At 42.7% G+C, this 25,091-nt stretch overlaps 1 protein-coding gene across 4 annotated transcripts in view; it reads right to left on the minus strand.

Moving 5' to 3' along the window:
• LOC126474370 (syntaxin-1A) overlaps positions 1-25,091 on the minus strand; it is a 334,042-nt gene that overhangs the window by 300,923 nt on the left and 8,028 nt on the right. The window lies entirely within an intron of this gene.

A 25,091-nucleotide genomic window follows, 5' to 3' on the forward strand; every position in this document is an offset into this window, starting at 1 on the left:
TACCCTTCTTTGCACTTTTTCGATGTCCTCCGTCAATCCTACCTGGTAAGGATCCCACACCGCGCAGCAGTATTCTAGCAGAGGACGGACAAGTGTAATGTAGGCTGTCTCTTTAGTGGGTTTGTAGCATCTCCTAAACGTTCTGCCAACAAAGCGCAGTCTGTTTCGCCTTCCCCATAATATTATCTATGTGGTCTTTCCAATTTAAGTTGCTCGTAATTTCAATTCCTAGGTATTTAGTCGAATTAACAGCCCTTAGATTTGTGCGATTTATCTTATACCCAAAATTTATGTGCTTTCTTTTAGTACCCATGTGGATGACCTCGCACTTCTTTCTTTAGTGCTAACTGCCACTTTTCGCACCACACAGAAATTCTCTCTAGATCACTTTGTAACTGGAATTGATCGTCTGATGATTTTACTAGATGGTAAATTACAGTGTCATCTGCAAACAATCTAAGGGGGCTGCTCAGATTATCACGTAGATCATTTATATAAATCAGGAACAGCACAGGGCCTATGACACTACCTTGCGGAACGCCAGATCCTCGTCTGAGAGGAAATCACGACTCCAGTCACACAACTTAGACGATACACCATATGCACGCAATTTGATTAATAGTCGCTTGTGAGGAACGGTATCAAAAGTCTTCTGGAAATCTAGGAATATGGAATCGATCTGAGATCCCTTGTCGACAGCACTCATTACTTCATGGGAATAAAGAGCTAGATGTGTTGCACGAGAACGATATTTTCTGAATCCGTTTTGGTTATGTATCAATAAGTCATTTTGTTCAAGGTGATTCATAATGTTAGAGTACAGTATATGTTCCAAAATCCTACTGCAAATTGAGGTTAGTTATATGGGTCTGTAAATCAATGGGTTACTCTTATTTCCTTTCATGAATATTGGTGTGACCTGTGCTACTTTCCAGCCTTTAGGAACAGACCTTTCGTCCAGTGGGTGGTTGTTTATGACTGCTAAGAAAGGCGCTACTGTGTCTGCACACACAGAGAGGAACCTGATTGGTATACCATCTGGACCGGGAGACGCCTTTCTTCAGTGATTTGTTTCGTAACACCTAAGATATCTACTTTTATGTCACTCATGCTAACAGCTGTTCTGGTTTCAAATTCTCCAATATTTACTTCGTCTTCTTTCGTGAAGGAATTACGGAAAACATTATTTAGTAACTAGCTTTAGTGGCACCATCATCGGTAACATTTCCATCGCTATCGCGCAGTGACTGTATTGACTGTTTTTTTGCCACTGATGTACTTTACATACGACCAGAATCTCTTTGGGTTTTCTACAATATTTTGAGACAATATTTCATTGTGGAAACTATTAAAAGCATCTCGCATTGACGTCCGCACTAAATTTCGAGCTTCCGTGAAACTTAGCCAGTCTTGGGGATTTTGCGTTCTTCTGAATTTGGCAAGGTTTTTTCGTTGCTTCTGCAACAGTGTTCTGACATGTTTTCTGTACCATGGAGGATCAGTCCCGTCTCTTATAAACTTATGCGGTATGAATCTATTTCTGTCGATACTGTATCTTTGAATTTGAGCCTTATCTGGTTTACACGTACATAATCAGCTTGGAAGGAATGGAGACACTCTCAGGAAGGCATCAAGTTAATTTTTATCTGCGGTTTTCAATATTTATATTTTGCGTTTATTTTTAGTGGTTTTGGTTGATATGGTTTTGAGCCTCGCTGTAATGACCTTGTGTTCACTAATCCCTGTATTTTCATGACGCTCTCTATTAGATCAGGATTATTTGTGGCTAAGATGTCAAGCGTGTTTTCGCAAACATTTACAATTCGTGTGGGCTCCAACTAATTGTTCAAAGTAATTCTCAGAGAAAGCAGTTAGTACAATTTCGGAAGATGTTTTCTGTCTACCACTGGCTTTGAACATGTAATTGGCAGATCAAACAGAAATAAAGACACTAAAAATAATTATTGATTCAGATACTATGAATTTCCCAGTTTAAATGTTTATTGCCAGCGTAGTGTGTTGTGAACGCACATTAAAATTTAACATTATTTGACATCACAGTTGCTTGGTAATCGTTGAAAAATACAGACTGACATAAATAACTTTTAGATCGAAATCTTCACCTACTGCACCGGCATCACGGATGCCATCCCAGTCTGACTACGCAGTCCGAATTCCAGGTACAAGGATACAAAGACCTCTGCATATACTAAAACACCGAAGGGACACACTCAAGGGGTCCCTTTCATAGAGCGTTCCGGGTTATCGCCAAATCGAGACATGCCTTTTGTCGAACTGCAAGCTAAAGAGTAATTCAGCCATTAGGACGAACGTAGTCTTTAGACATGTAGTACAAGCTGTATATTTACGTTCCCGCTGCAAACACTCCCTCTTGTGGAGATCTTTGGGATATCCACCTTTGTAAGGCTTCCTGTACGCCACGGACTTAGTATCTCCCCAACTGTTCCCGCTTCCGTAACGGAGGTCGCGAACGGACGTCGGTTCGAAGAAATTTACACTATCAGTACTTGATCGGCAACGAGAAGAATGGCTGTGGCGTAAACTTGCTCATCACCGGACTTTGCAGCAATTTTCTGGATTCCATTCCTAAATTCCTCGCCGTGTGTCATAGACTTATGGCGCAAGACACTAAGGTGACTCATCCGTCGGATAAGAACCTTTAAGATGGTTGCCCTCTTGGTGCTATTTGAGAGTAGGTTATTTTCCGACACCAGGTTTCACCCTGAACTTTCTTTCATCAAAATACAATATGAATTGGACACCATACTATACACGCATCCACATAAATTGTACTGACACATTAGACAAACTCCCACACTACATAAAGGAAAACTGCCATTGCGCGCAAATATCGAAAAATCTTATTTCACCCTTGTGGTCTCCCAGACAACCATGCTACAGCAAATTTTTCCCCTCTCCCACGACTGAAATGAGTCAGTGACGAAGTCCCATATATATGAATGTGTAACAACCAATATCGGTCATGGAACCTACATCACTGACCTTTGTTAAAACTAGCGGATGCCAATGTGGCATAGAAGCTGTGGCTATCGTCAATGAACAAAAAAATTCTACACTTAATCACATAGCCATCTCAAGTGTACCAGTTACCTCCAACGCGTTAATGGTCGCGAATCTCATTTCTGAAGACAAAACAAAGAGGTGGTGGTGGCACAGTTTCAAAGACACTATGCGCATGCGTTTTCGGACGAGCACTACTCTGGGCATCCAGAGTACTGCCATTACCGAAAACCAAATTCACTAACGACAAATGCCAAGTTGCTTCTATTGAAAGGTCACGGTTGGTTTCCTTCCTTATTCTTCCCCAACCTGAGCATGCTCCGTCTCTAGTGAAGTCGTTGATGTCAAGACGTAATAGCCTTAACCTTCCTTCCGACCATAAACAGGTAGACAATTCCAGCAAGTTAGCTATGTCATCCCATTTACGCAGTTTTAACTGCCATCCACATTCAAATGTACAATGACTGCAATGAGTAGACGATCCGAACAGATGCAACACTGCTAATTTGGAAGTTGTTAAGTTTGTGCACCACCACCGATTTTCGGAAACCTACACAGATTAGGCGATGAGCCCAGAACAGTTTACGAACGTATGGACAAGTTTACACCTACCCAGAAAATTGAAGGTTCAAATCAAACCACCAGTCTAGCAACAAACCTGTTCCTCTTTTAGAGGGCTCTTATTCTCATTTAGGCATGCTATGAATCCCGTCTTCTGCGGTGTCTTCACAAATGAGCGGGAGAAGGGAGATAAAGATTTATGTTCCTATGTACGTCGAGGTCATTACAGGGGGCTTGATGAGTAGCACAGAATTTGGGTTGTCTACTTGACCAGCATTATCTTTAGCAGATTTACGTTATTTGAATCGGAGAAAACTTATATGCCTGTGTATTGGAGTGAAACTCGCTCCTTCGACAATTCCTTACGCCAACTTGCTGAGTATTTACCGAATAAAATACTGGTGTCGCAAATATTGCGAGCGTTGCGGTTTTCAGTGAATGGGACCTCTTTGAGAATCACAGTTTCAGAAGGATCTACGCTTACGCGAGAGACAGACATAGCCTGACGACAGGCAAAGCTGAAGTATTTATAACGGCATGAGTTGTGAACAAATTTGGATTTATAAAGACACAAGCAGGAAAATCTATGGGTGACTGGGTACCATTTACGGAATAGCAGACAGGAAAGTACTGTATAGAGCGAAACAATGTGAAATAGGAATGAAGTGAAGCATACGGCAAGTCAACGGGTGACGCCAAATGGCTGTTACGTAATTCTGATAAAAAAAAAAAAGAGATCGACAAACTTCTACTTCTTACAGAGGGTGTCCCAGGAGGAACGAATATTCATTCAAGGGATGTGACAGGTGCCATCATTCGAAGCAAAACAGTCTGGTAAACATGGGATATAAAATGCACAGCGAAGAGCTATGAGCACGTCATCTTCGATATTGTGAAACAAATCTCTTCTATTGCAAGCTCTTGGCTTTCCGTATTTTGAAAGTAGTATGGACGAATAAATCATGAAAGTCCAGTAAAGATCTGCTCTAAAGTGTATACCTTAAGAGCTATGAGCACTTGTTGAGAAGAACAGATGTTTCACACAATCGAAGACCAACAAGTAGTACTCATAGCTCTTAATGTATACATTTTAGAACTCATGTTAAATACTTTTTTTGCTTCGAATGATCGTTCCTGTCATATCAGTGAATGTTGACCATTCTTCTTGGAACATCCTCTGTATATCCTGGAAAGGGAAGTGATTTACTTCAGTGAAGTATGATATCTATCTTGGGCATTTACCAGACAGCAAGTACGTATTTATGTCCAGTTGGGCACTTTTTAAAAGTACGTGGCTGCATCAAAGTTTTACAGTGTTGGATGTACGATGATTAAGCAGTCTGCCCGCTTCTGAAAATTTGAAAGTTTTATAAAGAGCACCAGCGGGGCGTATTACCGCTCATCCTTTCAGTTATTTCAAATAACGCCGACAGTAAAAGCAACCCAAATCTCAGTTAGGCGGCGGGACGCAGGAATAATCCTGCCAACGAGCCATTCTGCGCCCGCTGTCTCATTTTACGGCTGCCCGTACGGGCGACAAAGCAGCTGCCCGCCGTATAAAGAGCCGACGACGGAGCAATTTGCCTGCGCCGCCTGTAGTTACCTTGTCCCGTCCTGTCCTGTCGCTAGTCTGCACAGCAGTCGGACTTTCGCCCGTCCGCCGGAAGACGAATTTTATTCTCTCGTCAGTTGCTTCAAGTAGTTCGGGGAAGTCAATTGTTCTAGCACAGTGCTGAAATATGAAACAATCTTCACAGAGTAATTACGTCTTACAATGGATGCAGAGAACACAGAGCCACTTTCTCTTCGGTACATAAGATAGCGCTCAACCAGGATTTACCACAGTTCCACTTTTGTAATGACAGTATTACTTTATTGCAATGTTCCACGACAACATGTTTCCTATACAGTTGACAGGACTGCTAACTCTTTGCGGATAAAATGTCCATAAGTTAGTCTATTTCGTATATTTCGATTCGCTAACATCAGGAATAACCTAACAATTGTATATATGCAAAAAAGCAGTCACAATTTAAAAAAGTGCAACTGCATACATGGCGTACATCCTCAACATCTAGTTAGATTAAGTACTTGACTAATTAAAATTGAAACCAACAGCTGTACCGTAATTCAACTTCGTTTATTCAAAACATGCTACCAGTTTCGCCCCCCAAAAGCACCATCTTCAGGACCCAAGCGTAATCTGTCATCAACGTACGAACCACACTGACAAAGACGTGCGATGATGGCAGATTATGCTTGGGGCCTGAAGATGACGCTTTTTAGCGTCGAAATTGGTGGCACGATATAAACGAACGCCGTTGAATTACAATACAGCTGTTGGCTTCAATCTTAGTTACTCAGGTACTTCATGTCCGGCCCCTGTCCCACTGTCCTCGATGGATTACCAGCTGTTAGAGTAAGGTTAAACATTGTGGGTGTTCTAGAACCCGTGACTATATTATATGTACATATAAAGGAAACTGCAACGAGTCACTTTTTAAAACATTTATTCTCATAAACGAGTTTTCGAGCTTTCGTGGAAGTTACAGCCTTATTTCCGTAGCATCCTAACAACAGCCGCGCAAGTACGTTCACAACCCAAAAGATTACAATTACACTGTTCAGACTATGAAAACGGTAACCTTAATGATTTTAACAGCTGGTACATAATTAGGCTATCCACGCAACCATAGAATGTACTTCACACCCACCTGTAAGTGACTCCACAGACGAGTTCTCGCACATCTACTACGAAGACGTCAAAAGACATGGCGTAGATGCAGTATCTGCACAGTGCTTTCGCAGGGGGAGTTAACGCAATAATTCTGTGCGCCGTGTTGCAAACGCAGCAGTAACCATATACTTAGCTTGAATCTTCCTGAATAAAACAGTATTTCACTTGATGCACGAGTTGTACGTACCCAGCGTCGTGCTTGATTAGTAATCACTGTAAAAATGCCGCGTCTACGATGATAAACATAATTCGTGCAACTGCCTTAATTTCAGTTACGTCGATTTGTGGAAGTCATCTAAGAAGGACTCAGAACGTGTTACTTCCGATATCCGTAAACGTACCTAATAGAGGCTACTTAAGGGAACATTTCGAAATCTCTTGGGTTGCTTGACTATGGTCCTGTTAGGCACTTCTAGACAAAGCACGATTGCCGTGATACTACAAAAATGTTTTTAATGCCTTCTAATATCTGAAAACTTACTGTGATGTGGGAAAGACTGTTTGTAAATAACTGTCTCATTAGAATGTGAAGTAGAAGGAAGTAAACGCAACGAGTCAAAGCGCGGCGCTGGGTACGTATAGGAACCAGTAATATGCAAGGAAACTTTGAGCTCACAACGGTATCTGCTTCACGGCGAGTGTCCTTGCGCTTCTAGCGTTTGTCGAGGGAACAATGAAAACTCCAGGTTGTGACATTTGGCTTGTACGGTGCTCAACTTCGCAGTCATTAGCGCCCGTACAAAGTCCAATTTTTTAAAATCCAATCTAGCAACGGTGACGAATAATGAAATGATTAGGACAACACAAACACCCAGTCCCGGTGCACAGAAAATCCCCAACCCGGCTGGGAATCGAACCCGGGTGGGACCCGTGATCAAGAGGCAGCCACTAGACCATGAGCTGCGGACAACTCCAGGTTACACTTAAAAATCAGACCATCCAGGTCACTGTTAGAGTAAAGCACGGCGCAGGTCCCATTGTCAGCCCGCCCATTTTGACGACGCACTTCGCCGGTCCGTCGCTTCCCCTGCCCGCCGAGTTCCTTAGGGCCATACTGTACTTTCTGTTCCAGTGAGCTGCGGCCACCGTGGCACAGGCATTGGAGAATACAAACAGACTGTCAACATCGGCCAAAGACAGTCTATCTTTTCAGATCAGTACGCCAGTACGCGCGTAGTCTCTGCAACCGATATCAACGCTCGGACATACAGACTTCGGGCGACGGTCGGTAGAATTCAATCAGTTTTCTTCGATCGAATCGGCCGACGTTCTCTCACACTAAGTATGGAATATGAGGAACTGATAACTTTAGGATGGTGTGAAATATCATTCGGGATATGGCTTGGGATCTATCGATTGAAATCGCAGCTTTACAGGAAACCAAAACAGGCCGTCTTTACAAGAAATTTTAGGCGTAAGTTACAAAAAACCGTTTGCTCGAGTGAGGTGGGTGCCATGTCTTAGGTGTACAGGTATTTTAGTGGACCATTTCTGGGTGGCTGTAGTTGGGCATTACTTGTCTACAAATTATTACTATTTCCTAGGGGCGTTTAATGTCCGGATGGTGATGATTCTGTTGTATGACGTGGTTTGCAAATGTGGTGTATGTGCTCCCACGTTTCAGTGTTTTAGGTGTTCCGAGTACCTTATTCTAAAATTTATGTTTTTCTATGACATGTATGTTGATTTACAGCCACTGAAGGTGAATCGACGTATGTCTGTTTTGTTGGATTTACAGGATCGCAGTTTTGCTTTCCACTGTCACCACAAATATCTCTAGTTTGTAATAGAACGTTTCTCTCTTCATCTCACCTATTCGTAAAACTTGTCTAAGTAAAGTAGATGGTTATATTCTAAGTTCCTTGACAGAATATATTGTAACCTAAACTCCTTGATCCCGCCGAAAATTGGCGAAGGAGATCGAACGCACTGTGACAAAGCTGTCGACCGATGTCGTCAGGCAACGTTTAGCAACAGCATCTGGCGGCCGTTATCGGTGCCACTGTGACTGCAACTTTACTTTCTGCGTCCGTCTGCAAAGTATCCGGGTATATTATTTCGATCAATTAAGGGGCAAATTATCTGCCGTTTCCATCAAGCTTCACTGTGAGGCCTGTCTATCCATACGTTTCATCCCGAAGTAGATGACTGCACGGCGTTGCCCGGATATGTATTTGTTCCGATCCTTAATAGTCCATTTCCTCCTCCTCTTCTTCCTCCTCCACCCTTTCTCTGACCGTCTCCTCATCCCCTTACCTCTGTCCATAGCCTCCACCCCCTCCCTCTAAACTTCTCCCCCTATCTGTGACCATTTCTTCTTCTTCTTCTTCTTCTTCCCACAACCTTTTCTGTCCGTCACCCCCCACAATACGAGTTTGGTGGTACTTACGCAAACAGTATTTCTTTCTAGATAGTAAGACGTGTACCAAGTATGGTAGAAATCTATCCGGGGGTTTAAGAGGAGACTTCATACTCGCAGCTTTACACGTATACAATCTTCACATATATTTTATACGTTTCACGCGTATCTGTACACATATTTCGGCAGTATCTCTAGCGAATTTCGCCCTGCAGTTTCGTTTTCATGCAGCTGAATGTTTATGATACCGTACCTCCTGAACTGTGTGTCGTACAATGACAATTTTGCATGAAAAGGTACATTCAGTGATACATGTGAGTACTGTCCGCAAAATGTGTAGCGAAGAGAGTTAGCAGTGAAGAAGTAAGAAATTAAAACGTCATCTCTGACGGCGGAAATGTAGTTAGCGATAATCTTTCTTCCATTAGAGACTGGGCGTGGAAGGGGGGGGGGGGGGGATGATCCGGCGAGAGAAAGTTTCGTAACGCTTTGAAGTTACGCGTACATATGCACATATGTACTTTTTATCTTTAGGGGAACATGTGAAACAATAACAGTTGCGGATTATTTTTAGCCTTAACAGATTTTTAAAATTACGCATCTTACTTTCCGAAGTCAGAAATCAAGCATTCCTTGACAAAATTAAAGGCACTGTACTGTCGTGTGGTGGAATCGCTGATAATCACGATGTGAGAATCTGCTGATCCATGTTAGGCATCACGGATTAAGTGTACGTCACATCAAAGTTATACTTTTAATATCGTCAAAGATTTCTTCTGCTGGTGCCCTTCATAAGGGTGTCTATTAGCCCCTAATGGAGGCCGAAACGTTGTTACATTTCACATCGCTGATCGGTCTGCAAACTAGAAGTTTTTGGGAATTTAATGGCCGCGAATGCCTACGAAGTCGTATCTTCTCCCCGTGCTTTTCCTGACGTTGCAGGCAGACGCCAGACGTGTCGCAGCACACGCCTGTAGCGGCACTTGCTGCGAACAACACAGCGGCTGGTGAGCCGACAGGTTGGCCTGCAAAAGGTGGTGCGCTGTCTGCAGTGCCACGGGCTGCACAGACGCCTGCGACGTGTCGGCTGCCAACGGCTCGCCACACCGGCACGTCAGGCGGGCCAGCTTCATTCACCGAGTATCCCTACACAGTGTCACAATAACGCTGACTGGTGACTTTACCTTGTTCAAAGATTTAGAGGTCAGTACGCCCATGCAACACTATGCCACCAAACCTATGGTATCCGGTGATGTTCCTGGGTGCATTACGTTTTCCCATCTCTTGCTACATCTGGTGCGTCCGGCAATGGCGAACATCATTGCTTTGGCGGTCCAGTTGTTATCGTATGAGCAAACATAAAACACTGTACACTCAACGGTCAACCTTGTGATACTATACACCTTCCCGGGTGCGTCCCTTCTGCGATAAATGTGGCCCTGACTGCATTTTTATGGATGGCAATGTGTGACCGCATCGAAAAACGAGTGGGGAGCAGCTCTCCGAACGAGATGATATTTGGCGGATGGACTGGCCTGCCCGTTCTCCCGACTTAGCCAGTTGTCCGGGCTGCTCCTTGTGCCGTTATCTGCTACCTACCGCCCGTGTACTTATTCCCGTGCTTCGCGGCGCTTTCTTGCAGCACGGCATAATGTGGCAAGTTTCGGTCCGCCTTTCTCAAATCAAGTGATTGCTGCGATTGTAAGTTGTTAACAATTGGAAGCTATTTGTAACAGGGAAGTGTACTGCGAAAATAAGCACGTTACAATTGATTTATTTTGACTGTATCATGAACGTTTTTGCTGGACGAGCGAATGCATAATACTTTTCGCAAATAGACGTTTTAAGAATTTCTTTCTTCATTTCAAAATCTAGTTTCTGAACTAGCCTTGTAGAAACATTGTGGGCAAAGTACAGAAATCTCAATTGTTCGTTGGCACCAATCTGCACATGCGATAGTTGCTTCATTGTACCCACATGTCAACTTTCAAACTGTTCAGGATATTTGGTCGTCTCTAGTATTATTGTCAACAAACTATCGTCGAAAACGAATATGAAAATACCAAGTGGACCCTTGCGGCTGGTGTAAAACTAGTAGAGCCTCCCGAATTTTGCCACCTGCGGGCCAGAGCGCTGTTCGTCGAGCGTGCAGTACATCGCTGCCAGGAAGGCCGAACTCACTTCGTGGAGCACGGTCGAAAGCTCAAATCCGAAGAGCACGTGCGGGATGCGTTGGGGAGACGTACTGCAGCACGTCCAGGTGCACCAGCGACCATTAAACAGTTGACCACGCTGGTGGAGGAACTGAACGCCCTACCACCAACTCCTTACCAACCTAGCATCCAGCATGGGAGCACGTTGCAGAGCATGAACTGCCGTCCATGGTGACCACACACCCCGTTGACAACCATGTCCCATCCTTTTTAAACGTCCAGGAAACGATCACATATCGCGGTCACTGCAGTGTAATTATTGCCTTTGAATGAAAGTGTCACTTCTACTCATCTTATGGGGTATTTCTTTCAGTTACCTTCTATACTATACACTGGTGTGGCAAAACTTATGGGCTAGCGATATCGACGTTATACAGATGGCGATACTATCGCTAACATAAGGTATGAAAGTGGTAGAGCATTCTATTTATTTACACGTCGAGTTCCGTTGGACCAAATTGAGGAGTAAATCTCCAAGGTCGTGGAACGTGTCAGTACATGAAATTACAGCATAAAAGTAATAACAGATAAAAATAAAATATTTAAGAACCCGAAAAAAGCCAACCCATAAGTTTAAGTCAACGCAATCATCAATACAACAAGAATCAACTTAATTTTTCAAGGAACTCTTCGACAGAATAGGAGTGGCCCATGAAGAAACTCTTCAGTTCCGATTTGAAAGCGCGTGGGTACTGCTACAATTTTTAAATTCTAGTGGTAGCTTACTGAAAATGGATGCAGCAGTATATTTGGAAATTTGTGGTAAGTTCTATGGGACCAAGGTCATCGGTGCCTCAGCTTACACACTCAAAGTAACTTCGCGCGGCTACGGCAGTATACTGCACACCTTTCTGCACAACAGTTAGGTGAGTCCGATCCAAATGCAGGTTTGATTTCTGCCAAGTATTAACTGAGTGAAAGCTGCTTGTTCTTGGGAATATGGTAATATTGTTAACAAGCATTGGTGGAGATTTCATTAGTACTCAGATGATTCATGTGAGAAGGTTTCCAAGGTGGTTATGGCCGCCGACGGGAATTATCAGACTTTGAACGTAGAATTGTAGTTGGGCTAGACGCTAAGGACATTCCATTTTGGAATTTGTTAGGGAGTTCAATATTCCGAAATCCACAATGTCAAGAGTGTGCCGGGCGTACCAAATTTCAGTCATTACCTCTCGCCACGAACAAGGCAGTGGCCGACGGCTTTCACTTAACGACTGAAAGCAGCGACGTTTGCTTAGAATTGTCAATGATAACAGACAAGCAACATTGCGTGAAACGACAGAAATCAATGTAGGACGTACGAGGAACGTATGCGTTACGATACTGTGGTGAAATTTGGCGTTAATGGGCCCAAAGGCAATGCGAGTGCCTTTGTTAGCAGCATGACATCGCCTGCAGCGCCTCTCCTGGGCTGGGCTGGACTGTAGACCACTGGAAAACCGTCGCCTGGTCGGTTGAGTACAGACTTCAGTGGGTAAGCTTATCGTACGGTTCGAGTGTGGCGGAGATCCTATGAAGCAATGGACCTAAGTTGTTAATCCACGGTGTAAGCTGATGGCGGCTCCATAATGGTGTTGGCTGTGTTTACATGGGGTTCATTAGGTCCTCCGGTCCAACTGAACAGATCACTGACTGTTAATGGTTATGTTCGGCTATCTGAAACCATTTGCTGCGATTCATGGACTTCATGTTTCCAAACGACAGAATTTTTGTGCATGACAATTTGATATGTCACGGAACCACAATTGTTCGCAATTGCCTTTTATAATATTCTGGACAATTTGAGCGAATGGTGTGGCCAGCCAGATCGCACGACATGAATCTAATCGAACATCTATGGGTCATAATCGAGAGGTTAGTTCGTGCACAAAATCGTGCACTGGAAACACATTCGCAATTATTGACGGCCACAGAGGCTGCATGGCTCAGTATTTCTGTAGGGGTTTCCAACGAATTGTTGAGTCCATGCGACGTCGAGTTGCTGCATGGCGCATAATAAAAGAAGGTCGACATTAGGAGGTATCTCATAACTTTTGTCATCTCAGCATACTGCAGCCGTTATTTCAATGTAAGGTCTAAGTTTGATCGAATAGTGATACCTCATGCGTGTGTTCCTTTCATTTCGAAGTTTTGCACACTAGTTTATGTGGCGCTGTAAAAAATATGGAGGGGCACATTGTTTTAACGACCCTCGTATGTCTGCGGTCTTCTACCTCAAGGGCAAGTGGCGGAATTTGTGTTAGAGTGGACCGTTCTTCGACCTTCTCTAATCTGCGTGGGGTTGGCGACCGCCCGCAGTGAGTGCAGCGCGCCTTCGGCAGTGAGTCAGTGGGGCGGTAGCTATCACTCTTGCCCAGCCCTCGCCGCCGCCGCCCTGCCCACCCGTGGCGGCGCCGCGGCGGGTCAAGAGGAACGGAGCGCCGCAATTATTTCTGCGGCCGCAGCCGCTGCGAGTTACGAGGGCGCCTCCAAATTACTTGGCAGCCCGCCCCAGCCCGGCCAACGTCCGCCCACACAGAAAGCGAGCGAAGCGTCGCGGGGAAAATTAAATGCCGCCATCAGTGGGCTGCGACATGCGATCGCCGCCACCGCGGCGGCTGTCTGCTGTTTACGGGTCGCTCGCGCTTCGCTTTCAATTAGCAGACAGTAAATTCCTGCGGCAAGTGGGCCAGCCGTGGCGCCGCCAAGGCGCCTGCCAGTCTCTCTCTCTCTCTCTCTCTCTCTCTCTCTCTCTCTCTCCCCCCCCCCTCCCCTCCCTCACCCTGTGTGTGTGTGTGTGTGTGTGTGTGTGTGTGTGTGTGGACGCACTGGCGAAAGGCCACCATCGCTCGCTGTTACCACAGGCGCGTCGATTTACAATTAACTCAACGCCGATTCATTGGGGCATTAACTGAATGGAAGGCGACGTCACAGTCAAGTTGCTGGACACGTGAAAGATAGCTCATGTTATCCCAATTCAGAAGCCTGGGAAAGATCATTCCCAAGCAGCATCTATCGCCCGATAAGCTTATTGCCTACTATGGGAAAAGAACTGGAGTGAAGCTCCTTAACAGGGTCACCGCTCAACTGAAACAATACAACATCATACGCCAAGAGCAGTTTAGGTTGCAGGCCAAGTTGACTGCGGCACTTCAGCTCATTCGGATCACTGAATTTATCCAGTACAATTTTAAAAGGTCCAACTCTAAACTCTTCTTCGTGGATACAGAAAAAGCTTATGTCGAGTTTGGAGCCTTAACCTGCTGGAGAAGCTTCTTACCAATACATCAATTCAGGACTTATGTGAACATTTTGGATAGGTTCCGCTTCCTACACGACCGACAACTCTTCCTTAACCTTGAACGGAAGACTTGCGGCACGAAAGATCCCATCGCTGGCATCCGCCAGGGCTCTGTCTTGCCGCTATTGTTTAATATTTATATTAACGGCGTGCCATTGGAACAATACGTCCACGAGTCTTTAGGCCGATGACGTGGCTTTCTTAACCACAAGTCCTATTATATTGCAGCTGACTGCGCGCATGCAGAGACAACTGAACTGACTTTAAACAAAACTGCAGCAGTCATTTACAAAGAAACTGCCGATACTGGTCGTGAACTTTTTGATCAAAGAAGACAAGACACCCTGGAAGACTCTCTAAGTACCTCTGTGTATGGCTCGGCAAAGGACTTATCTTCAAAACAAACATTAAGAAGAAAAAAAGACGACATTAAAAATGTTAAATGTCCTGATGCTTATCTTTCTCGGCAAAAATCTCAACACGGAAATGAAGCTAAAACTCTTCAAGGCGACAGTACAGCTTACCCTTCCATAATGCAGGGCAGCAAAGGGGGACGACCGACAACACTAATATTAAAGTACTTCAGGCTCATCAGAACTAAATGTCTTAGATCTCCCATAGTGGACAAATACACAAGTGATTCACAGGACCCTCACGAAAAATACCTTAGCGACAAGATACGCAACCACTACCATATTCCAATGGATAGACAATTTAGGATATGTTGTTCAGCAGCTGGAACACTTAGGCACCATCAAACCACGTCCTTGGCATAGATCCTACGTTTATCAACAAAATTTAAAGAACCGGCTTTAAACAGTTATTCTCTAGGAATATACTGCAATCCCCTATGTATCACTCACACAGGGATCATGGGGATAAGACTGGAATAATTACTGCACACACAGAGGCATTCAAACAAACAATCTTCCTTCACTCCACATGTGAATGGAACAGAAAGAAACACTAATAACTGTTAGTGGGCTGTACCCTCTGCCATCCTCCTCACAGTTGCTTGCAGATTATAGATGTAGAGGTATATCAGTTATACCAATGGCGAAAGTACATAAAAAAGGATTGAATTGGTTACTAATCCATTCTATTCAATAAACTTAACTGCGAGTGACTTCTTTCTTGAAACTTTGGCATGCTGCGAAGAAATTTTTATCAAATGAGGACGTGATAGTTGCTGTTAAATTTTTGCAGAGTCAGGCACAACCTATTTTTCCGATGGGATGTAGAACCTGAAAGATCGCTGGACTATATGTATAACCCTCAAAAGACAGTATGTCGAGAAGTAAGGTGAGTTGTTAATGAAACAAACATTTGTCCTTTGTTTATTTACCAAACTTATCTGCTCACCCTTGCAAATACAAACTTAATATTTATAAAGCAATGCATATGGCTTCATTACCTAAGTGATTGTTTTATTTTCTTTCCAGTTACCACATTACATCCAAAACATCTCATTCATTATATATGCACACTGCAGGCTTTTTCTCTGCCACTGTATTGTAAATCTGAAATCTTTCTTTGCTTGCAGATGAACACTCAATGGAAAAAAATATTTAAATCCATACAGAAAAGAACAGTGTGTCATGAAAACAATGTGAAACAGAATAAAGACCAAGATGACACAAGAGTGGGAAATTGTGAGTGCAGCAAAATCAGATTAACTTTTTATGTTATAAAAAGACAGTGTTGTCACTGTACCTATACCCCCCCCCCCCTCCCCTAAACGTGAACTTTACCATCAAAAGATTCTTCACGAGAGAGCTGAATGTTGCTGTCCCCGTTGATGCCCTGTGTGAGCACTGCCATCTGAAATGCCCTTCAAGTGTTAGACATTTCATTCCGTCGAGTGTAAATTTAATTTAGAGCGGTTGTCATATCAACTGCCCATATCTACACCTGTGTTTAGATGGTGGGCATAGTGAAGAAACTATCATACTTCTTGAACATGTCGTCTGAAATTTACAGAGAAAGCTGAAGCTTGGATCGCAGCACACTAGGGATACAACAGCATCTTAAACAGAAATGTTTGACAATTTACGGCAAATCACTACCGCCATTAGCGCCCACGAAATACGCAATGTGAACCCTAAGGCCAACGACAAAATTTCGGAGGCTATTCACGGAGATTTTATATATACCTTTGTTAATGTGAAAATGTATTCAAAACGAAGAAAAAGTCTTCAACATGCAGTAACTGTAACATGGATGGATGCTGTGTCTCTTAGTGTAGGCACTTATGTACAGATGTAAACTTATTGTGATGTGGTTGTGTGATTACAGGAAAAGCTCAGCATGGCGGCATTGTAGAGCTCCTCCATAGCATTCAGTCAACCCCTACACAATGTGGGTAACAACAACTGTTCAACAGTACAACTAGCAATACTGCTATGAATCACAATTAACATAAATTAATGGCTTGTTGGAAAGACCTCAGTTTAATCTCAACATAAATTCATGCACAAATAGGTGGAAAGAGCCATTATTATTCTATCATAAAACTGACGATCTATCATTCCAAGGATTAAGTGGTGGGGTGTACAAAAAGAATATACACAGAGATTCATTAGAAGAATCCTTAGGAAATGCAAGTCATCACGGAAGAGATGGCTTATGAAACCACATACAATTGATTTTTTAGTTTTGCCCAGTATGTTTTCTAGTACGAGTCCTGTGGAAATTTTCACTTTCACCATGCTCCGACACACACACACACACACACACACACACACACACACACACACACACACACACACACACACACACACAAAAGAGAGAGAGAGAGAGAGAGAGAGAGAGAGAGAGAGAGAGAGAGAGGGTGGGGGTGGGGGTGGGGGGGGGGAAGGGGGGTTGCAAAAAATGCAGCGCATTTTGTTGTGTGTTTGTTAACAAGTGCAAAAGTGTCACGGAGATGCTAGTGATATTCCAGTGGCAGACGTCACAAGAGAGGTGTGCATCACAGAAGTTTACTGCTAAAATACCGACAAAGTATCGTACATGAAGGATCAGGAGACACATTACTTCCACATAAATTTCGCCAAGTGACCACAAAGACGAGGAAGAGAAAGACCGAAGCATATTAACAGTAGTTCTTCCCCGCGCCCCATCGTGAGCACAACAAAAATGAGGAAAAATGGTAGTAGCACCTCATGTAGATCCCGCCATATACTGTAACATTGTTTCGGGGGTATAAATGTAAGTGTAAGGAATAACAATAATGCAAATACTCTTCCACAATACCAAAATCGTTGGTTGTGTTCAGCAGGTCTCCTGCTTACTAGGTAGATGCGTCCGTCACCGACACCACCTTGGCACTGTGGTAGGACAATTGCATGGACTACCCGAGCACGTCCCCCTCTCCCACCAATCGGTCGAAATTCCCACAGTATCTGTTTCTTTTGGACACGCCTACAGGCTGCTGAAAGTTTGGCAGCAATGCTGTTTTATCTCTGAACTGGGCCAAGAACTCCATTTCTTAGAAGGAAGTAGATCTGAAAGAATCTGCTACTCACTGCTGATGGTCAGAATGACATTCATGGATTCAAATGAGGAGACCTTGCTGTCTTGTCAATGCGGAAAATATCTTCACCTGCAAGAAATCCGTTCACCACCAAACATAGATTCAGATAGGCATTATCTTTCAGGAAGTGAAAGGATTTGTAAGCTTCATGCCTTAAAAGTTGATCATGTGGTCTTGCTGCATCAGCTCTGTGTCCGGACATTAACGGAATTGCTCGGAACACCCACACATATGTTAAATTCTGAACACCCACCCAACATAATGTCTGCCGCTTGGAAAGGCACGTTATGCTGCCAGGGGTTCCAAACTGTGTTGTGGGTCCCAGCAGCGTCCGGCCTTATGGTACTCCATACACGGGGCGACTCAAAAGCAACTTACTGCCGACGTGATTTCGTAATTAGCTGGCAGCTAATCACTTCATGTGTAGTTAAACAGGCTCCACACACAGTACGACTGCACAGTGACTCCCTCGTCAATCGCTTGCAACGCGTTGCTAACCAGTTGTCAGTGACTGTGCCCGTGTTATGAAGTGACCTGAGTTGCAAAGTGTCCTCGAACACGGCTCTGTATTGGTTTAATTTGAAGGTGAATGCATAGTTTGTTAACATTATGCTTTACACGGGATGTCGGGAGCATCCCATTTCCTACAACAACAAGCTTCCTGATTACTACAGGAGAGACTTGGCAGGGAAAGCGGGGTGTGAAGTAGGAAAAGAATTTTGTTTTACTTGTGTCGTATACTGCACATATATTGTTTAAAATACAATTACCGGTCTATCAATGGAAGCAAATGTACAAAAAAATGAACTACGTCCGAAGAGGCCCATTGTACCACCCACCACGATGTAATTCTCTGCCAACAGGCATCACTGGATCTCGAGATGGAGGGGCATATGGTCAACACACAGTTCTACTGGCCATTGTCAGGTTTCATGACTGGAGCCGCTACTTCCCAATCAAGTATCTCCTCAGTTGGGCTCACAAGGAATGAGTGCAGCCTGCTTGCCAGCAGTGCTAGGCAGACCGGATGATCACCAATCTAAGTGCTAACCCAGCCCGACAGCACTTAACTTCGGTGATCTGATGGCAACCCATGTCACCACTGCGGCAAGGCCGTTGGCTCATGTGAAATTACATTGTCAAGTGGAAACAAACAGTGAAAGGCCACGAATCTCCGATACCTGTAAACACAGTAGCGTACATATGCAAATTATTTAATGAGCACGAACCACCACCACATTTCCGTATATATAACTCAAGATATATGGGTTTTCAAATTAAAAATAATGATGTGTTTCAGCGCTAAAAATCAGCTGCACCAAATCACTGTCACAATGATTAGTCATTCTGTAAAAAGTTACAAATTTCTAATCCATTTGTTACACATCCTTGGCTGTTACATACATTCTACAGTTTATATTTCTTTGGATATTCGGATGAATCCATAATTTTCTCCGTTTTCTTGTTCCTGTGTAATACTAGTAGAGAACCACATCTTCCTCTGAGCTCGAATCTGTGATCAACAAGCCGAGTGTAACCAAGAGATGTCAGAGTGTGACAGACAATACTCCCTCTCTCCCACCCTCGCACATGGCATCTTGCAGTTTCTCATTTCTGAGTTGCCCTATGTGCAGAACTACGTTACCAGCTAGTCGGCAGCCGGTTACTGATGTATACCACCCGCCCAGCTGCTCTGGACATGTTACCATATCCATTACAATAAGTGGGTCAGCTTCCCAGCAACTGGCAAGTGCGTCTTTGTCAGGAAACACTATAAGCGATTTAATACTCCCTATCAATTAGTCGAAAAACTCTGCAGTAATGGGGATTTTGCTGTTCTGTTTGACAAAGCTACAGATTACCACAGTTATGCACATTTAATTAGTTATGTGCAGTTTACTCATGACAAATTTCATGAAGATCTTTTCTAAAGCAAAATAAGTCTTGGAACAGAAGCAACAGACCTCTCAAACACAGCATTCTTTCGTTGATGAAAAGAACTACGGGGAAAATTGTACACATGTTGTGTACAGAGGGAGGTCTTAGAGGGGCTGGAAGCTAAGCCGGACTGCAAGCTTAAATTCGTAACAAGTCTTCTCATTCTACCTGGACACACTGCTTTATTCACTAAGAAGTTCTGGTATCAAAAAGCAGGAGCCCTGTTGTCCTTCATGAGGTTATTCTATCAATGATCCAAGTAGCAAGCAAACTTCATTAAAAGTCTGCCATCAAGACAAGGTGTTTTCAACAAATCTGGGCACATTTCCCTAATTTATTAAAGTAACTCCAGCTGGCTTTCATGTAGGAACAGCTTGAAAAGTGTTTATGAACTCAGGAATGAACTTTTCCTCTTCCCTTGTTCAAGACAACATTTGAATTTCGGGAAGTTCATCGATAGTAAATGTATTTAAGCCTGCATGTCTTTGTGGCATCTTTGAAAAACTCAATTCATTGAATGCATCCCTCCAATGTACACAGACCAATATTTTGCAATTGTCAGACAAAATTTCAACCTTCAGAAACCACTATAGCACAAGAAAAAGATGGATGATAAAGTCCATTACATTTCCCCTGCTCTTCATGTGGCTTTAGAAGAGTGAAGAATTGAAGCCTGTGTTTGTAGACAATTTAATTTAACTCAATGACATCTTTCTGAAGTGGGTAATTTCTAGAAAGAATCTGATCAATACAACAGCATCAAAGATCTTTTCAGTACAGATCTTCCACATTACTTACCACTGAACAATGAGAGCAATTTACAAACACTTATCCTCAGAGCCAATTTGAAATCCAAGAAGGTTTCATCATCACTGCTTAAGTTTTGGATTTTGATGAAACATCTGTATCCACAAGTCACCATGAGCTTTGATACCTTTTCAACATATTACTTCTGTGATGTACATTTTCCTATAATGGTGGTCATAAATACAAAACAAAGATCACAATTAAATGGAGATATGAGCTGCTATTTCCAAACTTGTGCAGAGATTTGAAGAACTGATGAAGCAAACTCATCCTTCCCACTTATTTCTTCGCAGGAATAAGATTTAGTAACATTAAAGGTGGATTAAAATGTGTTAACAGTTAACAAACAAATCATCTTTTCCTAGCCTCATTCCATATCTTCAGGGGCCGACATGTTACTTCAGATTTGGCATTATTAGCAGCAGAGGGTGCCGATTGCCCTTCCTTGCACTAACTTCCCCTCTGGGAAGGAGTTTGTTTACCCCATATATCTGCATCTGTTATCCTCAAGGGCGAGTACATTTTCTGAATGTTTGCAAATCTTACAGCTAAGGCTTGATCTGGGTACCAACCCAGTATGCACTTAGTCGGATGAAGGAAAGCGCATAAAATACCACATCAAGGCTCGCTGGCTCACTGGCCCTTGTTAAGCCACCACGATATTTAATCCATATCCCGGAAGCACCGCATTTTAACTTGCTCGACTATCAGGGCAGGTTTCACAGCAAAGAAATAACTACTTTTAGTGCGGGAGGAGCCCTGTTGCTTATGTTCAGGTCAAGGAGTTTGATCCAAGGGGTTAGAAACCCACAGGCATAAGCTGTATTCCTGTCATGGTTTCTTGCATTTCTGGCGACATTTTTGTTTTGATGCACTAATAGACTGTAGACTAAGGGGCATGTGTTTGGACTGTAGGTACCTGGGTACCGTCACATGGGTCAATTTATTGCAGCCCACTTATTAAGAATGTGAAGTCATCCTGCTTTGTATGGTTCCACCTGCTTCTGTACGCTCTGGTACTCAGACAGTTTGACTGAGCTTTTTTTGGCATTCCCAGATTCACTCATCCACGTCCTTTAAGTGCTGTGTCATCCCTTCAGCCTTCATTTTCATGTATCACTGCGCGCCATAAAGTAATAAAAATCTGCAGCAAGCAATGATTCTGCTATCAGTTAATGTGTTTTGTTCATCCAGGTTGCTTTGTCATCCAGAGTGTCAATCCCTGGAGGATTTGCCCCATTAAGGGGCAATATGAGATCCACAAAGTTCTCGGGAACTGAGCTTGCTTATCAGTTTTCGCTTCTCAGCTCTTTAATGTGCTGAACAAAACCAGACGAAAGTACTCTGCATTATCTTTGTTTCCATTTTGTGCCTGCTGCCTCTTTCTATAAGAATCTGAGCAACTTCACTGACTTGTTCATTTGTTGTGAAATGTAGTATGCTGCTCTGAAAGATGTATTTAAAAAATTGCAACAGCAACCACATACAATTAAGCTCTGAAATGTTCTAACAACTTTCAAAAATGGTTACAAAAATAATTAAGTCTTATGGGGTTATTAGTATCGAAAATAACAACAATATTTATAGGCACGCCCAAAATGGGTACGTGACACCAGGGGATGCCACTGCAGTTGGGTTGGTGTCTCCCACCATATGGTATGTCATCACGGTAATATCATCAGTCACTATACTATCCCTGCACCATACAAAGTTACAAGACGTTGTAGGCATGACAGCCAGCGGCAACACTACGACCTGAACTTCCAACATTACGCCACTTATCCATTAACAATGAGATGCCTGATGTTTGCTGCTGGAACTTCTCATGTTGCTCAAGTGCACAGATCTCTTCGCTCTTACCGTGTTAGTGGCCCACAATAATTTCACTTTCAAGTCTTGTGTTGCTACAAATTCTGTACTACATATTTTAATGTGTGACACTGCTGAAAACATCCTCCGTATACATCAGAATGCTAGTGTCAACCAGGGCCAGATATTAATTCAATGTATCATTTTCATGTGAGAACAGGTTCTGATGGAAATAGCTTGTAAAATTTGAAATCCCACAATGATAACCAGATTAAAATTTCGAGACATTTCTACATGTCTCTGAATGGTCAGGAACAGTATCAATCACACTTGTTGAACGTATAACTTACTACCTGGTCAAAAATGCTGCTATTAAAGGCCAAGGAGGCAGCAGGATGGGGGTTACCTTTATCAAAAGTGACTAATATTAATGTCAAATCCATAGATTGCAGGGTCGATAGCCCAACTGATGTTATGCCTGATGACATTTATCTGAAAATTTAGGGACTAGAACTCTGTACAATATTCTAGAAATTGCCATAAAAACACATACATACATACAGAAACCATCATTTATATTACATGAAGTGATAAAAAGGTATACTAATGATAAAAAACCAAGTTCTCTGATCCTTTATATTCTCATTTATGCCCTACATAGTGCATCCGAGTTCTATACTTGTTCACTATTTTTACTGAAGGTGCAATCTGAGAATGGCTAAGAGATGTGGGCCGGTTTCTCAATGTCAATATGAGGCATACAGAAGAACAGACAACAACAATGAACACTGAGGGCTACATGTAAGTTCTAACTGTAATAGAGGAAGACACTTATCCTGTTTACAGGGCTACTGACTAATGACTATCTCTTCTTCACATTCCAATTGCAACCAAGAATTTGTTTTAGCAACCAACCCAAGCTTTCAGCTGCCAGTGTGAATATGTAGAAGTTCTTTTTCTTCAAAAACAATTTCATTGGCTATTATTTAATTTTTCATCATAATTATCATGTCTGCAAGATTCGTGGTTTGTTGTTACATTGTTCTTATGTCCCTATAGTGCAACAGACTATATATCAGTACATCTATTACTTCACTTTCTTTCCTGTAAAATAAGAGCCATCACAAAGGCAGATGTTATCTAGTGCAGCAATATTTTCCTCCTATTCACTATTATTTCCAAGTTTTTTTATCGATGACACCTTATTGAGGAGTTAAAGTGACCTGCTGCTGATGAAAATGAGTGTAGCTAACAACAGAATATAATGTAGGTCTGGTGTCACATGTCAACATGTTTTGTGTCACAAACTGCATTCTCATTAGACAGATTCGCATAACTACACATATTTATACAATATGAATGTCAGTTCTCACAAATGAATGGTATTACATGTAATGTTCTACAAGGAGTGTTAATGCATTTATGTGTTATTTGAAAGCAATGATACATAGCCAAAGTCTTCCAATTTCTGTCAACTGCAAAGGAAGTTGTGAAAATGCAGCAGAAAAAATGCTGCTTCGATTAAAATAACTTTGTGATTGACACATCTGTAGTGGGGAGTGGAGTTGCCAACTCATACACAACATACCACAAGATTGTGTGATAGACCGTATTGTGCACACCAGGAAAACTTATCTGACGCAGCCAGGTCCAATCTAGTTCCATCCCACACCCTGAGGAGCCTGTATTCCCTGGAAACCCACTGCTGCTTGTGCCTGTAGAAGGTGACAGCAACCATGGGGGGCCCCGAGAACGAGCTGCAGTAGGCTAACCCCTGTCAGCTACCACTTGACTCATGAAATGTTAATCACAAAGTTATTTTAATCAAAATATACACTTGCAGCTGGGGTCATGTCCACAACCACCTGCTCACTAATGAGTATATATGAAACAATTTACAGTATTGTCTTTGAACAAGGTAAGACTAACCAATGAGTATACTGACTAGCCTTGCAACATACTTTCTCACAAATATTTACAGTTCAGGCTTTACGAAAAAGCTACTACTTTCATGGGGAATTTCCCACGCAAAACACTGATTATTGCTGTGAAAAACTTGTGATAGTGTATCAATTCCTGGTGACCTGCAAAGCCTTTCTTCAAATCTTCCCCCTCTCTTCTGTTATTTTCATTTGGTAAACACTGCAGACTGAAGAACAATGGATAAGAAATGATCAAAAAGAGTTTACTAAGTGACCACCTGCCTCTGTGGACAATGAATTGTACTTTGAATGTTTCCAGGCAATCTCCAGCCGACATTAAATATGCTATGAAAAAAATTAAAGAATCACATACACGCTCTTCAATTATGCCTCTACATTCTGCATTGTCAATTCTGTACAGATTTTTTTTGCACTGTATGATAATTATGTTTTTGCTGAGATGCAACTGTCATGCCAGTGTTAGCAATCTCTTCTCGTCACATAAATAACTTGCTTTCATGATGATCTCTCATCTCAAAGTGTATATGATGTTTCAAATCCACACTAATCTATGAGGCCATTTTTATAAATGCCTTGTGCTTTCATTTCATATTATTGGTCAGCATTTATTAGCCCAAAAGCCACTTTGGGCTATGAAATGCTGACCAATAATATGAAATGTTTTGTAGCTTTCCCAATTTAAAGAAACAAAATCGGTTGTTCGTCTTCGACATAGTTTACAACTGCATACTGGTGATTTTCCACACTGTTACAGTACACAATGAAGCTTATAGCATCTTTCAATCTTTCAGCACGAGACAACAAGCCTTCATGTGACATTACACATACCAAATATTTTGAAGCAGCATAAGAGGATGACGCTAATAG

The sequence above is a fragment of the Schistocerca serialis genome, chromosome 1, assembly GCF_023864345.2.
Source record: "Schistocerca serialis cubense isolate TAMUIC-IGC-003099 chromosome 1, iqSchSeri2.2, whole genome shotgun sequence".
NCBI lineage: Eukaryota > Metazoa > Arthropoda > Insecta > Orthoptera > Acrididae > Schistocerca > Schistocerca serialis.